The sequence below is a fragment of the Lagopus leucura genome, unplaced genomic scaffold, assembly GCF_019238085.1.
Source record: "Lagopus leucura isolate 7727_CA_CO unplaced genomic scaffold, USGS_WTPT01 Super-Scaffold_100002, whole genome shotgun sequence".
In the NCBI taxonomy this organism is placed as follows: Eukaryota; Metazoa; Chordata; class Aves; order Galliformes; family Phasianidae; genus Lagopus; species Lagopus leucura.
The window spans coordinates 29,385,981-29,401,851 of NW_024962263.1; the positions used below are offsets into that span (position 1 = coordinate 29,385,981).

At 40.5% G+C, this 15,871-nt stretch overlaps 1 long non-coding RNA gene across 4 annotated transcripts in view; it reads left to right on the forward strand.

The window, feature by feature from the left end:
• The first annotated feature begins 417 nt into the window (after window positions 1-417).
• Window positions 418-15,871, forward strand: part of LOC122179370 — a 61,459-nt gene continuing 46,005 nt past the window's right edge. For 2 of the 4 annotated variants that reach the window (XR_006178672.1, XR_006178674.1), the window contains exons 1-4: window positions 418-538; window positions 6,598-6,695; window positions 10,218-10,263; window positions 10,849-10,951. This is a non-coding gene — a long non-coding RNA (uncharacterized LOC122179370). Of the gene's footprint in view, window positions 539-1,886; window positions 1,919-6,597; window positions 6,696-10,217; window positions 10,264-10,848; window positions 10,952-12,357; window positions 12,379-15,871 lie in introns of those variants that run through there. The other 2 variants (XR_006178671.1, XR_006178673.1) reach the window with 2 other exon arrangements.

Sequence of the window (15,871 nt, forward strand, 5' to 3'; positions counted from 1 at the left end):
CTGTTCATTGCAGGAGAGTTGCACTAGAACATCTTTAAGGGTCCCTTCCATCTCAAACCATTCTGTGATTCTATGATTCTACCCTATCCTCAGCAGAATACAGTGCCATCACCCAGGGCATCCTTTGACCGAAGTGTGCATCTTTTTTTCCAAATTACAGCAAGAAGTGTCTCTGTTTGTGCAGCTCTACATTTCAATGAACTTGACCAAATAAATGTAAAGTCCTTTTCAGAGCGAATCTCAAAGCATGAGAAGCAGAACTGGATCTGCCTCCTTAACATCTCAGTTTTTTTCCAGACCTGCAATCTGATCCCCTCTGCTGAAGAGGCATTTCACAACAATAGCACAAGAAGGGAACCTCACACAAGACCTACCTTAAAACTTGCCTTTTCAGGCAGGCTATAGGAGATACCTAAGTGTTCTTACATGACTAAGAGCTGGCAGACCGAGCTGTCCGTCTGAATGGGTAATTAATTCACATAAGTCTATGTTGTGAGATACATACAAAAACTACAGACCTAATTATTTGCAACATTCTGTAAGTACTAAAATTAATGTTTTATGTATTTGTCGTTTCAACAACAAAGTTATGGATTGTTTGTATTATAAATTTATCTTGTTAATGTAAAAGAAGGAATTTTGCTTTCCTTGGCCTCTTGGGAAGCAAAGAAACCAGTGTTTCTAATTATCTGAACACCCAGGAACATAAAAGAGTAGCAAGTGGAGAAATTATAAATTTGTTGGAACAAGTCCATGTTCTCTGATTAAACTCTATTTCTGGTGGCTCTCAGCAATCATGTTCCTCTTATGTTCAATGTAATTGCATGTGTCAAAGCTGAGGCCTTGTGTAAACTGTACCAAATGAGTTACAATTTTAATTTAGAAGGAGATAACTGTATTTGCCCCTGCAGGCAGATTGCATCAGGTTAGAAGTATAAAAATGAATAAGAAAGGGAGCAGGGAGGAGGCTGGAGGACCTCCAGGTTAATAATAAGGAGAAAATCTAATAAGCTTTACATTATAACAGCTGAATTTTAGGGAAACAAAAAAAGAAAAAAATGCAATTTGCAAACATGAAGCCAAACTCTGCTACTTGCATCTGACCCATGTGTACGAATGCACATTAGTGTCTGTAAGTGGCTGTGTCTGACTCTGGATCAGACCAGTCTCTGATTTTTGCATTTTAAAGCTACGTGAAAAAAATCAGGAAAAAAAAAGTTTTCAAAAATTAACTGGTTTTCAAAATCTGATGTATTTCCACTATTTAAAAATATCTTCTCAATCCATATAATTGCTTTCTATTTCAGATTGTTTCAGATTGTTTCTATTTCAATCAATATACTAGGAAATTGTCTTAATGTTCAAAAAAGATTAATGCCTCCATGAAGATTAACACTTCTTTTTTGAATCTAAAATCTTATTTTCTTTTGAAATTTTAATCAAGACTGTTCAACTAACGTAGGAATATGGATATGAAGCTGCAGTCATTTTGTACATATTTGAAAACGATCATCTCAGCAATGTCAGTAGTTTTTGCTGAATACTCTGGGCTGTGGAAATCCTTTTTGCCTGAGCTTCTGTGCAGAGCAGTTAAACCTGAAAGTTATTTGTAAAAATTGAACTTGTACTACTTATATTTAAGGTCTGATTTGATTTGTCCACAGCCTTGCAAAATTTGTGCTTTAAGGAGCCTCTTCCAAGCTGGTCTTGTGTTTGTATACATTTGACTTTCCCCTGAAGCAGTCTGGTCATTTCACAGAGGGAGATTACAAGAAGCCTGTTTTGTACCTGCTAACATTTCTTTTATAATTGCTTCATTAAGAAACCATAGTTCCTTCATGTTTTAGTGCAGGATAGCTAATTTGAAGACCAGGAGAGATGGATAACCTGCTACTTTCTCTATTGCTGTGTTTCAGAGGTAAACTACTATACCCATTAAATTATTCTGCCTATTTAGTAACACAGATTTGTCAGGGTTTCGATTTCAGCCTTTAGTTCTCATTTCACTTTTCACTGCCAGTTTAAAAGCTGCTTAATCCTTGCGTTAGTGGTTTTCCCTCATGGAGATAATTGCATTCTGTAATTATTTCTCCTCAGTCTTCTTTGATAAGTTAAAGAGACTGAGAGTCTCACTCTTTCTCTCTCAGAGGCATTTTCTGGAGCTTCTGAATAAGTTTTTGAAGCTTTGAGCCATCTCCAAATTATGCACTGCAAATGACAGTGCAGTGTCACTGTGTCTCTTTATTATAAAGGAAATGTGATCTTTGTGATTTCTTTACTCTTCATCTCATGGACTTATTCATTCACAGACTTATTACTGAAGTGCATTCTGCTCTCACTGCAGTTTGAGATCTGCTCCTCCAAGTTATGGAGCTCTGGAACTTAAAAACTTCAGGAAAGAGTTGATTTTTTTATTACACTAATTTTTCATTCTCTTTATAGTGCAACCCAAAACACAGTAACGTTGTTCTTCTTCCCACATGCATCTTCATGCATCTTCGTTTTCGGATCGGGTGCAGGCAGGGGAGTCAAGGGGAGAACCCAAAAGAGCAAGGAGATTTCCTACAGTAAAATATAAGTTCTGCATTAGAGTGAAGTGGAGACTTGCAAGTACTGAGTAGTTATATATATATATAAAAAAAAAGTATATATATATCATTTCAATTTAAATCTCCTGTAAAAATTTTTCTAGGAAAACAGTGTTTCAGTAGAAAACCTGCCCCTAAAAGATTCTAGAGAGAAAATCCTTTCTTGTCCTTCATTGCTCCAAAGTAAAAATACCATTAATGTGAGAGCCAGCATCAATTTATGTAATCAGAGACATTACCATGAACTATTCAAAACCAGAATGACAAATTGCAGCTTAGCTGATCCTCGTGGAGTTTAACAATTACATAATTAATGTTTATCCTGTTCCATCTGGTCTGTTAGCAAACATATTTCCAGTGGATGTGGACCTTGTATTTTCTCAGAAACAAATGGCTGTCTAATACTGGAGGAAGTTTAATAACAAATATGAATAGATACCTAGAAGAAGTCTCCTTTCTGTGGTTTGTAGCTTTCATTTATACATTACAAAGACTGATACTGCATAATCACATACACAAAAAAGTCCTTGGTTTAGCAGTACTATATATGGACAGTGATCACTTCTTTTGATGTTATTACTTTTGAAAAAAAAGCACTGGGATTGATGGCCAGGAGATGTGAATAATGATAAAAGACAATGGCCTACATTTTATTCTCTGCTATCATCCAACTTGAGCTGCTATATTCAAGCAAGGAGAATTACTGCAGATTTATACCAGTATTGAAAGAAAGTGGAATTTTTCTGAAAGTGACATAATGACATCCGTCATTCTGCTTAATCCTGCAGCAGTGTATTACAACTTGCATGCTTTTAATTACTGCTTCCTAAACTCTACTAATGAAGCATACTAGGCTTTGACTGATCTTTAGAATCCTGTCTGATTCTCAACGACTCTGTGTGAACTGGAGATCTTTTCGGATGAGCAACAAGTGAAAAATGATGCGGTATATACTTTTATTACTGCTCTAGGCTATCAGTTGGTCCTTTTAAATAAGAACAGCTATTCATTTCACAGGTTTATTTTGTCTGGAGAGTTGTTGCAGGATACCATTGTTTTTATGAGTGAAAGCCAACTCTTTTTTTCCAAAACCACATGAAATTTGTATTAAAAATGCCTATTAATCAACCCTAAAAGAACTGTAAGTTATACATATCTGTATTTCATTAACTTTTAAAAGAATATGTATTAATACAACTTTGAATAGTATAATTATCTATATGTATATATATATATTTTTTACATTTTTAGTCTTTGTGATAGAACCACAATGTGGTATAATATTACAGGCTAAGGATTGAAAAGGCTCGTTGTTCTTTTGAAAAGTAGATCTCTATGTACGTGAGTTTTCTGTTTCCCCACTCTGTTAATGCTGATAGCTCTCTGTTTATCACACTTCCTGATTTCCGACTATAAGCCTGAAACAATTTCCATCTTCTTCATCCAAACATCTGTCTTTGAGATCTGAGTCTAGATAGGGGATGACAAGAATATCAATGAGAGCTCATCCAGAGAGGGAGTTATCTCAATATTCTTATAAAGCCGAGGCTCCTTTTCTGGTGTAAGCATTGCTCTCTTAGTGGTGTCAGTGTGGAAAGGACTTGTCCATACATCTTTGGTGCTTGAAAGTACTGATGTTATTTGAAAATTAGGCTTAAAGAAGTATAGTCCCATACACTATCCAGTTACAAATGTAATTTTCTGATAGTTTTAATTATATACTTCATTATCACTGGGAAGGTCTTGGTGTTTTTTTTGGCCTTCTAGAATGCACCTGGGCTTGTTTTTTCAACTAACGGTTCCTTAGAATGCTGGAGCAGGTGGCAGGTATTTATTTTGCTCACATACCAGTCAGCCAGACTTGAGACTTCCTTCACTAAGATAGGTTAGCCAATCAGTCTGCAAGTTGATATAAATGGGAGTGTTCTGAACTTTTCTAGATACTGGCATTAGAAAGGACTGGGACAAATACATTTGTTTTAGTCACTAGCTAGCTCAGTTTCAGTAATATTCTGTTCTTATCTTAAACAAAATGTTGAATGAGCAAAAACATCCAGAGAAACTGATTGTAACAGAAATAGCAAGGAAACTCTTGATCCAGATAGCTAACTGCAATAAAACCACTCAATTGAAGTAAAAAAAAGTTAAAGCTTTTTTACAAAAAGGATAAGAGAAGACAAAAAAATAGTCTTCTGTCAAAAAGATCTAAGCTCTTAGTTTAGGAGCAAACACATCATTTCTAACTCCCGGGTGGATGCAGACTGCTTGATATAGTATATAAGTACTTTATACAGTAGAAATATACGTAGAATGTCTTTTTAAATAAGGTTTGATATTTCTGAATATACCTTGTTGGAACTGTTAATTTGAATGTTTGAGTACAACGTGATAATTAAGATGTATGGCACAAGCATTTCAATATAAGATCATCAAGGATTATGTTCAGATGCGTATATTTGCTTTCTCTCACCCTTGGCTTGCCTCAGGAAATGGAACCTTATGAGCAATTTTAATGAACAAACAAACAAAAAATCCAATCTAGGTCAAATGACATTTGTTTCAGGTTCAGTATTTCTCAGGTTAAATTCTTTAGTCAGGCAGTGGTGTTTATTACAACAGAGAATTGATTGGGTCATGTAGGGCACAGAATACAAATAGCAGTGTCATTCACCAATAGGTACCACAATTTCCTCCAACATGTACTGAACTCCTACCAGTCCTTCCAGCACCAGGGGAAGAGAAACATGAAAGAGTATCACTAAAATACACTTCGTTTCCATTTCTATATCTTAAATAAGCCCTGAGGCTAAGGCTCAGATGAGTGACAGCCTGGCTTATGTTGTTTTAGTCTACAAAAGTGTTTTATCAAATCGGTAGTACTGTGTGTCAGTCATATGTGACCTCTGTATGGAAAATGTTTACACGATATTATTAACTGTTTTGCTCCAGGGTTTCCTCATGAATCTGTGATATTCTCTGCATTAACAACACGAATAGCTGTTGTGTGTCTGTAACTACGCTTCCCAGATCTCCAACCTCTTTCTGGGAACGACTGTTTGAAAATGCACTCTTACAAATACCCAGAGCCTTACCAAGCACATTTCTTTAGAAATTTTTGGAAAAAGTTATTACAAAATTCCAGCCTGGGTTTTCTGTTTTGCTTGATGGACTTTCAGCCACTTAGTAAGTCACCTGTTCCCAGTTCAGTCTCTCCCATTGAACAGTAGATACAAAAAAAAAAAAAAAAAAAAAAAAAAGCAGAAAATCAAAGGTATGATTATCCAATTCAGTGATATAAACATGATATTTCCTCTCAATTGTATTACTGTTACAAATATTGACATTTCACAAAAAGAAACATCATTTACCCAAATTTTGCATCATGTTGACTTTTCTAGGAAAATGACAGCTTTATCAAGTCCCTTTCCAAGTCTTTTTCAGACACACACATGCCTTGTTTCCTTTCAGAGCACTGCATACACCATCTCTTTGTGTTATGTTTTTCTTTCTTTCTTTCATTTCTGCCTTATGAGACTTGTTTTACTTAGACAAGGTTATTTCTTCAGACCACAAAATAACAGCTTTGTGAGTGACCTGTGATCCACTCTTCCACACTCCAGGAAGGACCTATATTTGAAAGCTACACATGACCCTTCATACCCTTAAAGAGAAGACAAGGTGTTTCAGGTAGAACCTTACTCTCAAGCTGCCTTGTGTATTCAAATAATACAGACTCTGCAGCCTTGTGGGTGAGTAATGGAACCAAAATCTATCATGAAGGCAGGGTTGGTTTTTACATCGGTTTTACTCATTAGGGCTTCTTTATGATCCTGATCCACAAAATAGTCTCATCAGTGAAACTGTGATGCTACTAACCATGCTTTGTATAAGAATAAGTCACTGAAGGCATTGAACCTCACAGAAAGCGTAGACACAGCTGTAGGAAAGTTTTAGGAATGGTCTTCCAGCACACTACCTCACTTTAACCTCTTGCTTCTCACTTTGACAGACTCCATATATCCTCATAAACATGCCCAACATTTCAGACATACTTGGTGCCACTTGCTACAAGAATTCAACCAAGACAGCATCTTCTCATGATTTCAGGTACCTGTCTCAAAATTCAGTTTCTGTCTTTGTGTTAAACTCACAAAAAACTATGTGGAGTCATAGAGTTATCTAAAGAAATCAGAACTATCACTGTCATCTGCTTAAGTGAATGGGTCAAGTACAGAAAAGAGTATTTCATGACCCATGATCACACGGGCTTGGGGCCATTGTTATATTAAGCCTTGGAGAAGAATGATGTATATTTTGGTTCTCTTGGCCCCTGAAGGAAGAGACAATAATGGAAAGGAGAAGCTCCTTCTGGGCTGCCTTACAGACCACCCTTTCCCAGTGTCATTTCTGGAGGGACTGGGGGGACACTTGGAATGAGTAGTGTCTTTTGCACAAGACTGGGATCTAGTGCTGGCACACGCTCTCCTCTGTCCATACTTAATTCATGTTTACATAAGAGAAACTTTTCTTTCCATTCATCCAGGCTACGCACATCAGAGAATGAAGCAATCTTTAATGCTCTTTCCTGTACTCTGACAACACTATTGGAAGGATATCTCCATGTAGCAGCTAGCTACATCATCACTGGGGTTTTTCCAGGGAATGTAAGCTATTCCCTTCCTAGACAGCCATAGCTGGGCAGACAAGTGCCGCTGCACATAAACATACCTCAGTCTGCCAGCAGACACCAAATGACAGAGTGCTGCATTCATTCCAGTAGCTGTAAGGCTACAAACTCATGCAGATAGAGTATAGATATACACTGAGCAATTTTGCATTGTTCGCCTCATGAAATTTGGCAGCTTCTTTTTGTCACACCAAATTCTGCTCAGACTTAGCAGAGATGTGTGAAACTTGGCTGAGTGGTGCAAAAAGAAGTTTTACCAGCTGATTTTTCCTCAGGAAAGTCACAGAACCATAGAATGGCTTAGGTTGGAAAGAGTCTTAAAGCCCATCCAGTTCCAATCCCCCTGCCAGGTTGGACCACTAAACCAGGCTTTGGATCAGGCTGCCTAGGGCCCTATCCAATCTGGCCTTGCATGCCTCCAGGGATGGGACATCCACGAGTTCTCTGGGTTCTCCGGTGCCTCACCTCCTTCTGAGAGAAGAATTTATTTCCTAACATCTAATATGAATTTTCCTTCTTGTAGTTTAAAGCCATTCCCCCTTATCCTATCACTATTAGACCACTTAAAATTTGGTACCCCTCCCACTTGTAAGTTCTCTTCAAGTACTGAAAGGATGCAATGATGTTTCCCCAGAGCCTTCTCTTCTCCAAGCTGAACAAACTCAAAACCCTCGACCTTTCTCATAGGAGAGATGCTCCAGCCCTGTGATTACCTTTGAGGCCCTTCTCTGCACCCACTCCAACAGCTCCACATCTTTCTTGTGCTGGAGGCAGAATGTAGGGCTAACTCAATACATTTGCATACCAATGTGGTAAAAAGAATAGTTTTGGCTCGGTAAGCACAAGTCTGGAAATGCCCCATTTACAGTTGCTGTTTATCTTTTGTTTCAGCTCACTTGCCCTTCTGACCTGTAATTGTACAGGTATTGCATGTAATTGTAATTGTACTGGTATAGCATGTATTGACATGACACTGGAGTCATCCAGGAGAAGTTGCACATACTTACATACAGTAAATCCAGTTTATTCGTCTTTGGGATAATTCACCACTATTTCTTTATTCTGGGTACAGGAGTCTCTTCCATGACCATTATCATTTGTATATAAGAGACTTTTGATTATTTGTTAATGGCTAAAGTAAAAATTTGTCATTGCCAACTGTGGACACATACTGGGATTTCCTCCCAGTGAATTCTTGGCTGTTAAAAGATGATTGTGTCAGCTTAAACACAGTGTTATAGGCTGAAGACACAATGAGGATTTAAATCCCCCATGTCAGGAGGCTTGTTAAATCAGATGGCAAGCAGTCAGAAGGGCTGATAGGAGTTAAAGACTCAACCTTTTAACAGCAATAATGATGAGTGGAACATCTTATCTAAGTATTACACTGAGCAAGAAATGGGAAGCTGAGCAGGAGATACCTACAGATAAGTGATCTGATATATGAAAGAATCCAGCATGCTGGGCATGGCTTTGAGTGGCCAGAGAGCATTGTGATACAGTACTTGCTGCAAAACCAAGAGATTGGAGAAAAAATGCAGGCTGTATGTGGTCTGCAGGTGCTGTTGGACAGGAATCCTGTGCAGGGAGGGGTGGCTGCTGCTGCCTAAGGGCAGTGAGCCTGGTCAGGGGGAGAGAGGGGCAGGGTGCGGCTGTCTGAGGGAGGGACCTGCCCTACAGAGGACTGTTTAAATACTTGTATTGACAATTTGCGTCATTCACTAAGAAGACTTACATACCCGACAAGTTGCCTTGCACCGACATTTTGTGCCAAATCCCAATAAATCCTGCTTTAAAAGCTGTAGTGAGATGGTATCTTTTGGCTGGCTGGTCTCACTGAGCCTCCTCAAGGCTGGCTCAGTGCCACCTGAACGCCCTGTGGTGCAGACCTCTCCCTGACCCCCAGCTGCCCCTCCCCTGATGCGGCTCCATGCCGTTCCCTCGGGCCCCTTTGCTGTCACAGAGATCAGAGCTCAGCGCTGCCCCTCCGCTCCTTCTGAGGAGCTGCAGCCCCCACGAGGCCTTCCCTCAGCTCCTCTGCTCTATGCTAAGCAAACCAGGGGACCTCAGCTACTCATCACACATCTTCCCCCGCTATGCCTTTCACCATCATTGTAGCCTTAAAAAAGACCCAGGCTGGCAGTGCTGTCTTCAGGGTGTTTTAGGTTTCGATGCTCAGGTGCCCACTCAGGGGATAACGGTGTCATTGAGGTCAATGATATAACCACAGTGGCAAATATTAGTGGCTGAACTTGTTTTCTCATCACCTTGTACCACAGCCAGCAGGAAAGGATGACTATTTCTAGGTGGGAAGGAACATCTTGTCATCCACTGGTGACATGGCATGTTTTGAGCGAGATGTTCCAGCTCTGGCAGGCAACGAGCTCAAAAATGAGCTTGGAGCCCGGCTGAAGCATAGCTGCCAACTGTTGGCATCCTGCTGGATCCAGCCAGGAGGGTGAAGTATCACCACGAACCTATCGCACGCAGAATTTACAGACAGCTTTGAGAACTCAGTATCAATTCTTCAATCAGGCTTTTATGTCAATAAGCACTTTTTTTGTTTGTTTATTGAAGTAGCACTACTGATAGGAATATGTTTGCTACAGTCCTATAAAACACAATGATGGCGGCCGTGACAGCTGAGCAAACCGATTGATGCTTGCAAGCATTGGATACATTTCAGTTTTTCTTGGCCTGGCAAGGCACAGCCTGTAAAATATTTCATTTTACTCAATTGTCTTGTATTTTGGTGATGGACTTGTGCAAGAATGCAGATTATTTGTTGTAATATATTGTGCATTAAGTGTTTACTCTGTAAAATTTGCTCCTGGAATTTTGTTAATGGCATTTTTGGACTCTGAATTTCAAAAAGCTTCCCCTACAGAATGACGAAAATTGATATTTGTGTGTTGGATAATGCATTTTTTTGGAAATCTTAGGTCTGTGTCAATACATGGCTCCCAGGGAATGACTCCACCTCAAGAGGTGAGTATATGCAGAGGTCAAAGTAGGGAAATAATCATGTTTCTAGCTCCTTAAGGACTTTGCTCTTTCAAAGCTGGCCATTATACCAAGACTGAACTGGTTATTGGTTTAAAAAAAATTAGAAGACTGTGTAGAACACCATCTAGTCATATTCCTTTGATTTCAGAAAGTCCAAGTCAAATTCAGTACTATGCAGGGGAAGAGCAAGATACCAGTACAGAAGAGAAACACTGACAACTGTGACAACAGTTTGCAATTCTACTCAGAGCTTCTCAAGCTGTGATTTCTAGACCAGTGCTTCAACAAAGAGTGGAGAATGAAAATTATCAGTGTAGTCACTGACAGATATGTTTCTTCTGGCTGAATAATTTATCTTGAAAGTATTTGGACATCTGCTCCAGGAGGTCGCTTACCTTTCAGAGCAGTTATTCTTATGTCACTGCTGTTCCTACAAATGCTGACATTGGCAGCTAACCAAAAGGAGCCCAAAACACCAGCTTTCAGAGACAGAGATGGGAAGAGATTTTCTTCTTATATCCTAAAGTAATAAATGGTGACTCAGAGTTTTCCTCTTCTCATTGAAAGCTTTAGACAACACCAATCAGAAAACTCCTGGAAGCAACAGCCACCCCAAAACACTTCTGCAGAAAAAGGAAGAGTGAAATATTGTGTCTGAGAAACCACCCAGGTCAGTGCTGCTTCTGTTTTATCTACTTTTTCTGTTTTGGAAATCCCCTCCTTGGTAATTGCTTGTATGTATGGCTTCCCTTTGGAAACCAGTTTTTTTTGTTTGTTTGTTTGTTTGTTTTCCTGGCATCCTCAGTCATGTTCTGAATTCACCAGTTGTTTCCCACTCAAAAAACTTCAGCATGGCCCTGCATTGGCAGATGGACTGAGAGACACAGGACAAAGGGGAATGGCCTTAAACTAAAAGAGGAGAGATTTAGGTTGGATGTTAGGAAGAGATTCTTTCCTCAGAGGGTGGTGAGGAGCTGGCACATCTGCCCAGAGAAGCTGTGGTGCCCCATACTTGGAGGAAATCAAAGCCAGGCTGGATGGAGCCCTGGGCAGCCTGATTGGTGGGGGGCAGCCCTGCCCACGGCACAGAGTGGGGCTGGGTGAGCTTTAAGATCCCCTCCAACCTAAGCCATTCTGTTATTCTATGATTCTATGATTACGATCAGGAGTTGGACTCAATGATCGTTATGGGTCCCTTCAATTCCGGATATTCTATGATTCTATCATACCAAAACATCAGCAAACAGTTGGAGGTCACTGTGCAGATGTGGTGTGTGCCTCTCTCCCGTGGAAAGCATCACAGGATGCTCAGCACCAACAGGGACGATATGTACACCAAGGCCATTACTGCTGTGTATTTTTCTTAAGTGTGCCTGGTTTCCCAGGAATATGTAGAGGGTTGGTGTGTGTCACTCACAGTCTCTCTACTTCCAAACTCCTGATACTCTAAGCATTCGCAGAAGCAGCCTGTAGGAGTGAAAATGGCAGTAGCAATAATGATACCTCAACAGCAGTTTCATTCTTTGGAAGAGAAATTTTGGCACTTATATTTTTTGGTCAGTGCTCCCATGCATGGTTAATCACACGATTCAAATACAGAACTAAATGTGTTCCTCTGTAAAGATATTTCTGTAGCTTTGCCAACAGTGCTTACCCTCATGCGTGGTCAAAAAACGTGGCTGCTCTAGGAGGGCTGAGAGCCACATCCCACACTGTGAACAGTGGGACAAGGGCAGTGGGTGCTTGCCTCAGGGCTTTGGCATTTCTTACTCATATGAACAATTTTGTTATTTTGTATAAAGAAATACCCAGCTGTTATTGATGAGAGAGGTTTCCTTTTCATTGCTTTGAACATGAGTTGTTATAGCTGAGCGTGCGTTTGTAACCTGTTGGCATTAAAATATCCCAACTCATTCTAAAATATAATGGATAAAGCTAAAATGAGTGACACAACCCATTTCCCTGCAAGTAGATACCTGACCAATATAGAGACTCAGGGTACAACAGCAGAAGAGATCTCAGTTCATATACAGATTAATATACATTATACAAAGGCATGCCTGTTTCACATCCTAGCTCCCAAGAAGTATTACGAGGAAGAGAGATCTTCACCTCCAGCAACCTGCTGAACTTTACATCTATGTTAAATAGAAAACTCAGGAAAGATAATTGTACCTGAATTTGATGCAAGCATTCCTTTTATTTTGTCTTTTAGACTGTTGACTATTACCTCTTTACCTCTTTTAAATGCATGGAGTTTTAACAAGCAGAAATCACAACCAAAATATTCAGGCAGTAACTCACACAACATCTGAACTGTGCAATTCTAGTTGATCACTATCCCCAGTAAAAACCTCTGGTTTTCATGGCTTGCTGTTTTTCTGGGCTTCAAGCATTGTGTTAGCACTCTTTCTCTGTGCCCAGTTGGACTTGATAGCCCTTTCCCTGTGAGACCTGTTAGCCTTTGCTCCTCTATTGTTATGCATTCATACAGAGTTGTATAACCATGGAACTGTGAGTGGCCTCAGCTCCCATGATTAGCTGAAATTTTGCAGTAAGAAGCATGTGGAAACAGAGGAACAGAGCAGAAGTCCAAGAGAATGATGCTGAGCTGTCTTTGCCCTACAAGAGGGGTTAATCCCTTGTGAGGGCATTCTTTGTGTGTTTAATTGCTTCTATGTAAGGTTGCAGAACAGCACAATAATTCCAGTGGCCACAGCACATGGTTCTGTGAGAGAAAAACCGATGGCCACATCATGCTTGGGGGATGAGTAAATTCAGATTTTATATGGGGATACTCAAGACATTGATTTTCCCAGCATAGCAAAGCTGTGTTCTTCATATGGTGGAGGAACCCCTGTGCCTCAAGTAAGAAGTATCAGATTAAAAATAAGCTTGGAAAATAGTCACTGAAACCTAATGAACAGTGTCTGGGTTTCAGAAGGACACATAGCTCACCCCAGAAGAAGACACCTTAGGCTCACCTCGTGCATCCTGAGCCTGTGTGAATGGCTGCTGGCTGTTTGTCCTCTGGGGCTATCAGGTTCAATCAGACCAGTAGGGGATCAGTGGGCCACACAAGTCCAGCCTCAGAAGTACTGGCTTAAATTAGGCAATGACCTTAGCAGGACTGCAGAAGGGCTTGTGGGATTGTGTGTGATGTGGATATGCAAAAGATAGGACTTGAGTAGTTTTGCCTCGGCCACTGAAACAGGCTGGTTCTGAAGGTGCAGTGTGCATTGCAAGTACAGACTAGGGCATGGGCTCATCATGCATGTCATCGTTTTTTTTCCCCCATTTTCATAGACAAGTTAGTAAATCAAAGATTACAACCAATGTAAAAAGTGCTGGATTACAAATAAGTTACAGGAAATGCAGAATACCAGTGTGATTTATAATTCAAAAGCTCAAGGCATAAATCAGTTTGATGACTCTTAAATGAATGCAATAGCATACAAAGTGGCATGACTTATAAATCAGGTTGACTTCATACATCAAATCAGTGGGATATAAATCCATTATTTGACAAGGTATGTCAACAATCTGAGGCATAAATTGTATCCTAAGTACATTTTGACAGGGGTCTCCTTGGTTATAACTGGTGCTCGGTAACAATGGTAAAAAGCAGATGCTACTCCTGCATTTGCTACACAAAAGAGCTGAGAGAAGTCATTTTGCCACTGTGAGAAGGCAGCATATCCAGCTCTGTGGGGAGCTGCCTTATACAGCACTGTGAAGATCTTTGTGACTCTTGCACTCCAAGGGAAAGAAACTATATATGTACAATGCTGAGCTGAACTAATCCTCATACATGCTCAAGTGTGGCTGTACCGGGAAGGGGACTTTGGGTCTGTATGGTGGCAGTGTACTTCCCTGTTCCATATAGGTGTGCTGGCTTCATGTGGGTGACACTAGAGTATGGAGCTGCACTGTATTACGCTGGCTATACATGCCCTCTACCAGCTGCATACCCACGACAAGCTCTTTTGAAAACACTGGGCCAATTTAACATCCTGGGTAAATTAATCATGGCTGAAGAACAGAGCACCTCACAGCTGCCAGATGTGGAGCTGGGCTTGACCGTGTATGGTGTAGCAGTACGTGGTGCCTCTGGAAGGTGGGGTTACTCCCTTGCTGCAGCCGAGCACCAAGAGTTTTATTTAACCTCAGATTTATGAGGCATATGGCTGTTGGCTGCAGTCACCCAAGAAACAATTTTTCACCACCACGCTTACCTGCTCTGGAGTGACTTGCTGTGTTACAAAAGGACCTGAAATATAAGTCCTGTCAGAAAACAGCAACTGTTCAATATATTTATATTGTATTCAGCAGCATACATAAAAATGCAAAAATGAAAATCCAGAAGTTATTGCTACCTCTTTTTATTTTCCATATTTTATTTTTTTATTTGTTTCATTGACTTTTATTCTCCCTTTTTAGAAAGATAAATGAGATTTATCAGAGCCTCTGTTTCTCTGCTGCTTCTTGCAGATATTTTACTTTTGAAATCTGAATGAGATAAATTTTACTACATTTATGATTCTATTTTTGGAGTGCATGAAGCTGACAAACCACATGGAGCCATGTGAAATTTGTCCAGGAAGAAAAACAACACAGAGCTTCTTTAGAAAACCAGAAGTTTTTTGAGGAAGCAATGGCTATTTGTCATTCACCATTTCAGTAGAGGAGGTCAAGTGACGGCCACATTCACCTACAAATAAGGGCAACAAAACTGAAGGGTCTGGAGCACAAGTGTTATGGGGAGCAGCTGAGAGAACTGGGGTTGTTGAGTCTGGACAGGAGGAGGCTCAGGGGAGGCTGCTCTTTGCAGCTCCCTGAAAGGAGGTTGTAGTGAGGTGGTGGTTGGCCTCTTCTGCCAGGTAACAGCAATAGGATGAGAGGTAACGGCCTTAAGTTGTACCAGGCTCAGGTTGGATGTTGTCAAAATTGTATTCTCTGAAAGAGTGGTCAGGTTTTGGAATAGGCTGTCCAGGGTGGTGCTCGAGTCACTGTCCCTAGAGGTGTTCAAGAAACATGTGGATGTGCCAATGTGGGTTAGTGGGCAAGGTTGAGGGATGGGTTGGAGGTTGGACTAGATGTGGTCTTTTCCAGCCTTAGTGGTTCTATGATTCTATGACAGTTACATCCAGCTGAAACCAAGCACATCTATGCAATACTGTGAGTGAGGCAGTGAGCATCCGTACCCAAATATAAAGCGAGAAAACACATGCACTGGGGACGACATGATTATTAGCATTTCCAGGAGATACACAAAGGCAATGGTGGTTGATGGGCTCTACCACCATCTAGTGGTAGATGGGTTCCCAAAGGAATGGGTATAAGGATCAGCAGCTGTAGGCTACTGAGTGCAAAGAGAAGGGGAGATGATGCTGAGCAGTTACCAAAGCTCAGCTGTCTACCCCGTCAGTACTTCATGTGGCACATTCTTGTGAACACTCATGTTGGTGTTGGTTGGGAAAGGCCTAAGGCTGAGCTGAAATGATTCTGATGCTCTAGCAGGGCATAGATGTGGGAACAAAATGTTGTTCTCACCGCTCTCTGCAGTCAAGGCACTGGCAGGGTTGCAGGC